At 31.9% G+C, this 9,379-nt stretch overlaps 1 protein-coding gene across 1 annotated transcript in view; it reads left to right on the forward strand.

Moving 5' to 3' along the window:
- Window positions 1-9,379, forward strand: part of amon (prohormone processing protease amontillado) — a 454,317-nt gene that overhangs the window by 59,641 nt on the left and 385,297 nt on the right. The gene's annotated exons all lie outside the window — the stretch shown is intronic.

A 9,379-nucleotide genomic window follows, 5' to 3' on the forward strand; every position in this document is an offset into this window, starting at 1 on the left:
TAAAATGCTAATGCAGTGAACTCTGTATTTAAACTTACCCTACAGCATGAATTGTTCTTGCTCTTTTTTGAACTATTTAGATCCGTACTTCTTGAACAGGTGTCATTGCCAATGGAAAAAATTAAAATTAGGCGAAAATGTGCAAACGCAGATTAGCACAAATTTTGCGTAATACTCTATTAATTTCCAGGGCGATTTGCGTCTGTCTTCCTCAGAAAAGAAACGTTTTTTAGGAAACAAACTGATATTTTCGTAATTTATTAGCCCCAAAGGGCATCATGTTCAGTCTCTAAACACGATTTTGTACTAACTCGCTTAAATGCTTTGCTTCACTTTTCATTCGAGTCTGTCAGAGTGCGGAAAATGCAACGTATAATTTTTTAATATTTTATCTATCTGTTATTAATTAGCAAACTTAATTGTTTAAAAGCAATAGATGCAGATCTTAAGAATATATTATATTTTTACATTTTAATCTGATTTAGTTAAATAAAAAAGGTATTCAATTGATGATATATCTAAATAAAAAATTCAATATTTTTGTGGAATTACATAACATACCTTTTCGCTTTTTAAATATACAGAAGATGTATAGAGTTCCCGTATTAGTCTAAACACGTATTTTTTAAATATCCTATAAAATGTTTCGCTATTCCACTTGGACCATCTTTAGAGATAATTTCTACTGGTAAACCATATTAAACTTTAAAAGAGCCTTTTGGGCGATTCATGAAAATCTGAACCCTTTCAAATTCTTTTATTGCCTATTTGTTTAATTTATTTATTTACCTATTTATATATAACTCCGAAAGTACTATTAGTCTTGTAACACGATTTTGCGTTGATTTACTTTAAATTTCATTAGCTGTACATGCCGTTGTTTCACGTTTTATACGAGTCTGGTTGCCATCGGCAAAATGTGAGAGATTTTTCTTTCAAATTTTATCCATTATTGATTAACAAACTAAGCTACTTAAAAGCAACAGATTCATTTCTTAGGAGTATTAAATTTTAATTTTTAATCGGATGGATTTAAAAAAATATATTTTATTTATGATAAATCAAGTTAAAGATGTTAAATATTTCGGTAGATTTACATTATATATTTTTCTCTTTTCAAATATACAGAAGATATGTTACGTACTTATATTGATCGAAATGTGTATTCATCATTTAGCTTATAACATGTTTCGCTCTACCGCTTGGGCCATCTCCAATGACAATCTATACTGATAAACCATATTAATTTTTAAAGAGCCTTTTCGGGCGAGCGTTAAAATCTGAAGATTTTCAGATTCCTTTTATTTACTATTTTTTTTTAACTCTGTGTAAAAAAGGAGGCAACAATGTCAAACGATCCTGAAAATCAACAGAGTTTTATTCAACTTCTATGCCAGTCTAAAGTTCCTTTTGTCTAATTTTAATGGTCATACTAAATGAAAATATCTGGTATATATTTAAAGTTGTAGAGACATAAGGATTTTTGGAAGCCGGAAAGATGAAAAATTAGCAATCGCCTTCGCCGGGAATCGAAACACAGGCCTCTGAAATACCGGCTCAGCGTGAAGACCACTACACCAAGAAGGCACGCTTGAAAGGCGGGAGAAATACTTTATAAAGTAAATGCAAAAACACAGTAGGTTACGTTAGGTTATTTAATTACGGCAAAGTTTCGAGGACTATCTGCCTAAAGGGAGGGATTCCTTCGTGAAGGGCTTTCTAGGGGAAACTGGCTCGTATACACGTTACACATGGGGAAAACCACGAAAACACCCATGCAGCCAGCCCGTTCGCGGGATTCGAACCTCGGACCGAACTACCAGTGTTCAGCGACTCTACCGCTCGGCCGCTGGTGGGCACACATTAGTAGGTCAAAAGTAAAACAATTTTAGCCTGGTTCATTTAATTTGTTTTGAACCGCCGCTAAAAAGCGATTTATATGGCAACAAAGTAATCAAATACTTTACATTTCAAACGGAGAATGGCTCAAATGTATCACATAGAGGCTTTAAATTCTCGCGAAGCTCAACAAGTTTAAGTGACTGAATACCTTGCAAAGAAGCTAGCCATGTGTTCTACAAAATGCTTGTTTCCTTAGTATTCCTTAGCATTTTTATTTCTTAAATACTTCCGTAGTTTGTTTTCTTTAAAACGCACTTCACTATGAAATTTTGAGATATGCGCAGTGACAGAAAAAAATAGCGGTTGCATTTGAAAATATGAACTATCTTAGCATAGAAGACTGTTTTTCACTGGCCAATCGCAAGTAATTTAGCGTGGAATGAATTTTAGGCAGAAGGAAAAATGGAGTTGACGCAAGAACGTTATCGCGCTATGCTTTTCTATGATTTTTCTATGATTTAAGTGGGGTTAAATAAAGAAGAATGTGTTAACGTCTTTAGTTAGCATTTGGTATTGAATATCTATCTCTTGATATTATATTCAGATGGTTTATATAATTTCATAGAGGTCGCAACTCTCTTCTGGATGCAGAACTCACAGGAAGGCCGTTGTCAGCACTAATCTCGGATAATGTGTCTGCCATACGGAGAAGGTTAATCGATGATGATCGCTGCACCTACGAAATGATACAAAATGAGCTTAACATTGGTTCCGCTTCCATATATAAAAGTATTCATTAAGAATAGTATACGAAAAAATTAATTTGCCGTTGAGATCCCCATCATTTAACTGAGCACTGAAAAATGGAGAATGTCAAAATCTGTAAAGAAAGGGCTAAATTACTTAAAGATGATGGCCAACGCATTATTTATAAAATCGAAACTGGTGATGAAACTTAAATACCATTTTTTGACATTCGAACACGTAAAGAAAGTAAAGCATGGGTCTTTGAAAATGATCCCGCGCCTACAGTGGTGAAAAGAAAACGAGCCATGAAGCAAGTAATGTATACCGTTTTCTGCACAAATACAGAACTGGTCAAAGCCATTAAGCTGGAAGGACACAAGATAGTCATAACTAACTAGTACATCACTGTCTTCTAGAAAGTTTTCAAGAAGTGAATGTTAGAGGATTCATGCCCCACACGACAATGCGTCTTCACATTAAGCAAGACTGACAGTAGTTTCTTAAAAAACACAACAAAGGAATAGAACATCCACACTATACGTTCAAATACAAATACGTTCAGTCTCTCATAGACGATTGAGAGTGGGTTTGCAATTCCAAATACAGACTTTAAAACAATTCTATAATGTTTAATATTCTAAAACAAAAATATGCAAACGAAGATAAGTACTTTTATTCATGAAGGCACTGCAGAATGAATTTATTATAGCCATGTAATAAATGCAAAGAATCTTTTGATGTAAATATGTGGATCGTGTGGATAGTCACTCATTTATTCTGAGTTTTCCTTTTTTCGGAATGCTTCAGGATAATTAAATTTTCTGTAAAAAGCCTTTAAGCATCCAAGATTTTCACTTGTGTTATTCTATTTTTAAATTTTTGGTTCAAGTTATAAACTGAAATAATATTTCGATATATATACAGAACCGAATAGAGCTGACCTGAAATGAGGAATTATTTACTAATTTTGAAATTCCCATAAAGTTGAGTTTGAAGTCTTCATTTCAGGAAGGGAATTCTATCATTATTCCTCGTGTTGCTGCAATGTTATGCATATTTTAAAAGATGGCGCAATCTTACACAACTTAATGCATTACGGCTTACGCGAGAAGAAAGCTGTTGCGCAGTAGGGAAATTTGCTATTCGTAACATACTTAGAGAAAATATGCCACATGTTTAAAACGAATTATGGCCAAAGGCGCATTTAGAAAAGACATTTGGAATTCAATAAATATTTTGGTTCTTCGTAAAATCTTAACTCGAATACTTTTCATCCATAGAGAAGTTGATATCGACTAAACCGCTACTCAGATATTCCTCACTGAAAGAAGAAACTCGAAAATACTATTTTAAGAAACGTGATATGTTGACATCAGTGCTGTGACACCTTAAGGGATGCGTTTTTTATTTCAAGTTTAGATTTGCTTAGAACAAAAGAGAATCTTGATACAATTAAAAGCTACATTTTTTAGTGTATGCTACAAAACTGGTAAATGACAATAATAAAAAGAAATAAAAATGTGCTATAACGGTTGCATTTATTATCGAACTGCAAACCAATTTCTTACTCAAGGACTGAGATACATCCAAGGGAAAAAAAGAAGACAAAATTATTTTAATTTTAATTATTCTGTAAAATAATAAATGAAACTTTTACCAGTTACCATTCGGCAATTAGAGAATGAAATATAAAATTTCCACAACATTTACGTTGTATACATTCCCTTTGTGTGATGATGTACTCATCCACTCCAAAAATAATGACGTTTATTCCTGCTATTAAGCAACCTCACCTGTAGCCGAGTGGATAAGATCAGTGGATACTGGGTGTTTGAGTTGGGCTCTAATCTCGGCTAGTGAGCTGGCCGCATGGGACGTTTCGTGGTTTTCTCTTTTTTGAATTAGAATGCGTCTACTTCCTTTAAGAAAATATCCTCTACGAAGGCATCCCTGCCCTTAGGCAGATGGCTTTCAAATCCTTTGCCTTAATCCGGTAACCGAATTTAACCAGATTTTAAAAAAATGAGCTCTAGTATTTATATATTTTTACCAAATGTATGCTTGTAACTTTCATCAGCATTCAAATTTAAACTAACAGAATAGATGTAGCATTTATCATGTATTTCGAATGAGGGATATTTTGATTTTCAAGTTTCTTTCTCTGTTACAAATATGTCACTGACTGCAATAAGCACTGCGATTTCAGATTATGCAAATAACTATGTAAAGAATAAAGAAGAAATATGTCTTTTTTCCTTTTATGAATTGTCCAATCTTTTCGAATGGTTTTATCCTTAAGAAGAGGTTTCGAATGGTTTCCTCCTTAAGAAGAGGTTTCGAATGGTTTCATCGTTTTCCTTCCCCTTTTTCATTCTTATATCGAAACACATTGAAGCTTTTTATTCGAAATCAGAGATTAAGACAATTTTAAAATTAGGGATATTCGTTTTTACTTAGTACAAATCCATCTATGAAGGCGTTATTTAAGCAATCAAAACTAAAAGTGTTTTCCTCTGAGTTTTCCTAAAATATGTAATAGTTGTCTAATTTAAACTATATTTCATCACATATAAATGCATTTGTTTTATTTCGCATAAATTTGTTTTAAAAAATTCTATCGTCCAAACCTGTTATTCTTTTTATTTCTCCAGTACCTAATTATTCAAAAATAATATCGTTGTATAAATTAAATTAAAAATCCAAAACTTTTAAAGCCGGACGAAGCTTATGAAGGATAGCAAAAGTGAAAATATTTATAATGTTCTGAGGTTTGGTTTAAATGCGATGTTGTTAATATTTATTGCTGTTTTGAGAAGTACAAATTTAAAGTGTGTAGTTGCGTCTATAATTCAGATGGAAACATAGTTTGCGATTTAAGGATGCTAAATATATTATATATATTTTAAATAGTTCTCTCTGAAACGTAATGGCATTCTAGTCATTCTACAAGTTGCAACTTTTATGTTGTACAACCAAACTAAATAATATATCGGTTTAATTTTGCATTTTAATTCTTCTTCAGTTTATTATCATTAATAAAAACTCACAATGTTAATTTAATTAAAGAAAGTTAAGCAACTGGAATTTACGGAAGACAATTTACAATTCATAGTAATTCTACTATGAAGAGGAGAACGCTTTGGAACATCTGAAGGAAATACAAAAAACATCAATAACTGAAAACTTAAAGTGTTATATTATTTTAATCCAAATTTCTAGATAAATAGCGTTTTAACTTTGTAACACTGAGTGAATATGCATTTCATGAACAGATGATGAAGAAACATCATTATATATAATTGCATTATCAAGGCTGGATTAAGACTTTTAAGCACTTTTAAGACGTTTTTGTTCTCCTTCCCTCACCTACACTTACAGTATAATGTTTTTTAATTTCTTCTCTCTTGGTTCTGGTTGTAGTTGCTTTATTCCATGGTAGAATGGGCAACGAGAAATTTGTGTTGGGATCCCTTCCCGGGTTTATTTTGTTCAATGGCTAATTCAGCTTTTTGCATTATTGTAAAAGCAGTATTCATGACAATTAAAATTAAGCTTTCATTAAAAGAATGAACAGAGTATTAGCAAAGACTTGGGGCTAATAGCCAAACCATAATTTACATCTCTCCACTGTTTCTTCTCGTCATCTTCGATGAATTCGTCTGAGCTCTAAACAAAACGCGCATGCTAAACTTAGACATACCGTAAGCCAAAAAAATCTTGATTTATTCATATTTTTAGAAAACCTGTTCATCATTTTATGTTTTGGCATAATATTCTAGGTAAAACATCTTCTTCTTTTCTTCAGCTGAAGAACGTGATGACAAAATAGAATGTTCTACGAATCTGTATTTTACTTTTATTTAAAACAAAGCATAAATAATATAAAAAATAAGGAAGAATGAATTCCGTTTCTTACGTCTTTGAAATAATATTATTTTTTCCGTTATGACCAACGGGAAAAGAAATTTTCAAAGAAGTAAAAGAGAGTGAAAACTGCTTTTAAGGAAAAAATAAATGAAAGGTATTCCTTGAGTGTGGCATTATGTGTCTGTACCTTTCGCAGATCTCTTTTGACAACTTGGAAGTAACGAAACTTTATCGTTTCTTTAATATCTTTTCAGGAATACTTCTATGTTTATCTTAAAATTCTATCACTGTACAGAATTTCTTTTTCTTTCTTTATTTTTTCTTGCTGTAATTTTCTTTATTGTTTTTACTTTTTATTCTCTTGTTATATCTTTATGTACATTTCCTGTTGACCAGTAAAGATCACATTTATCTTTTCAGAATAAATTTACATATAGTTATCAAATTCTTGTACAAAAATCATGAACAGGAAAAGTTAATATTTGATAAATGAAGAACAGTCGAAATAAAAGCTTTAGTTTATAAGGATTTTAAGTTTTACTAACGTTTATTTTATTTTAAAATTTCACTATCCTCTCTTATTTTCCACTTCCGGCCAGAACAAACGCGGTTAGTTTTAGTACGCAAATTGAGCTTGCAAACTGTTAGGTATTTAAGTTGTGGCTTTTAGGTTAGAAAGGCACTTCTCGCCATCTTACTTCACGCACGCTTTTCAGTCAGTTGCTGTCCGCCTTTAAGGCCAGAAATTTACTCCTCTTGATACTGAAGATGTATTGTAGTTTTCTCGCATTCTGCGTGCTACATACGTAAAGATTAAAAGGCCAATCTTCGCGTTAATAATCTTTGTAAAGCATTTGAGTTTAGTTCTTACTTAATTTAGTTAGTTTGTAGTTTTTATTTTTACGTTCAGACCACAAGTACTGGTCTTTGCATCCCGAAGTGCGGGAGCGGCTATGAACTGTGAAGAATAAAGGGTAATTTAACCCTTTCCATCTGTGTCGTATCTTCTACAATTTCAACGAACATAGTTTAAAGTAAACTCACTGTTCTTCATCAGGAAAATTAACATGTTTGCCAAATCAATTAGACGAAATAGCAGTCCTGATAAGTTAACTTATGACGATTTTATTAACTTCGTTTAAACTGCACTTAATCAGTACTTACTACAAATTCACGAATTTGCTTATTTTAAAGATTGCTTTTAAATGCATTAAAATGTATTGGATAGTAGTTTATTTTTTTCTAACTATTAATACCTTAAATAATTTATATTTAATGAAAATATGCAAACTTTTCAAACTGCTTTGACTAGTCTAATGTGAAAATTGCAAATTACATTTATGACACACGAAGTTTCTTCGCCATTCGGTATACGACTTATTTTGTTGAGATGTTAGTTTGATCCGCGTTCATATCCGGACAAACAAGAGGGTTGAATGAGTGTTTGGGGGGAGGGGAATTTGACATTTAATGTAAATATGACAGAGAGTTTCCCTGACAGATTTACAGAACAGAATTTTAAGTAAAAATGGGTACTTTGAAAAATCGACTTATTCGACGATCGAGATTTACGGTATATATTTTACCTTTATTCTTAGCAGAGGGAATATTCATTGACTGTGTAAATGATTTATGCAGTACAGTTTTGGAAATTTGTTCTAAACAAGAGTAGCAATCAAAACACAGGTTTTTATGAACGAAAGGATACTAAAAGGACGATATTACGTCTCAAATATTTGTAACGGCAATATTTTATTTAGAGCTTCTTAAGTTAGCTGATCTTCTTCTTATGAATTATATGCTTTTCTCAAGGAATTATATTGTATGAGTAAATTATATTTTATCAAAAATATAGTTTACTTCGTTTCACGCTGTTTGAAACATGGTCAGAGCAACTATAGACTCAAATGGGCTACATAGACTTAATAGATACTGAAATTTCATTGATCTTTATATGATAAACAATACGTTTTCCATAACTGTAGAAACAAGTATTAAACGTATAAAAATTTTTATTATCACATTCCCCTTTCGTATTCTCTCAGTATGAGCAGTTAGCACATTCAGTTAATGCTGAAAAGTACATGGCTCCAGTCCGAGCGAGGGCAAAATTTATTTTTCATATTTCTCATCTTCCTACGTTGAGCATCCGAACTACAGTGCCCCTTTCTTCGAGTACAGCTCAATTACAGCCATACAAATTAAGTCATTTGGACTTTTGAGCTTTGTTCTCCGTAAAACACATATAGGTTACTGCAGCTGTATCAGCACTTCTAATGATCTATCTGCAGGCAATATAGCTGACACATATGTAGGTATGGGAAACGTTTTAAAATCTGGATACAAGTTTAATAATCACTAATAAGTTTCCACTATCATGGTATTATTTAGAAGAATGTAAGTAAAATACTTTTCATATACTCTTCTAAATAGATATATATATGAATTTTAATTATTAGTGTCGGTTATCCCCTAGGCAGCGTAAAAACTATTGTTTGAGGAAACTAATTAAAACAGAACTTCCTTACGAAAATGAAATTAAACTACAGGGAAATTAAAACTTAGTAAAAAGAAATAAAATGTATTTGACTTAAAAATAAAAAAAAATTTAAATTAATTATTGTTAATGCCACTAGTCGTTTCATAAATAATTAGGGAAAATAATTGCATTTCGTCTCTTTTGAATATTTGAGTGAATCCAGTTCAAAATTCAAAGAATGGGATGAGAAATTTAAAAATTTTAAATGAATTAATTCTTAAATATATGAAAGAAATTCCTCTCTCTCTCTCTATGCATTACTTTGTTATTTTATGCATCTATCACTCTCACGCTTTGTATCATCAGAAGCATACCGACACGCATACATTCCGGTCCAGTTTGTGGAATCCAACAACTTAAAACTTTCGTGAATTTTTTATAGCC

This window comes from Stegodyphus dumicola, chromosome 6 (genome assembly GCF_044657685.1).
Source record: "Stegodyphus dumicola isolate Sdum_Otavi_A_Nest chromosome 6, ASM4465768v1".
Taxonomy (NCBI): domain Eukaryota; kingdom Metazoa; phylum Arthropoda; class Arachnida; order Araneae; family Eresidae; genus Stegodyphus; species Stegodyphus dumicola.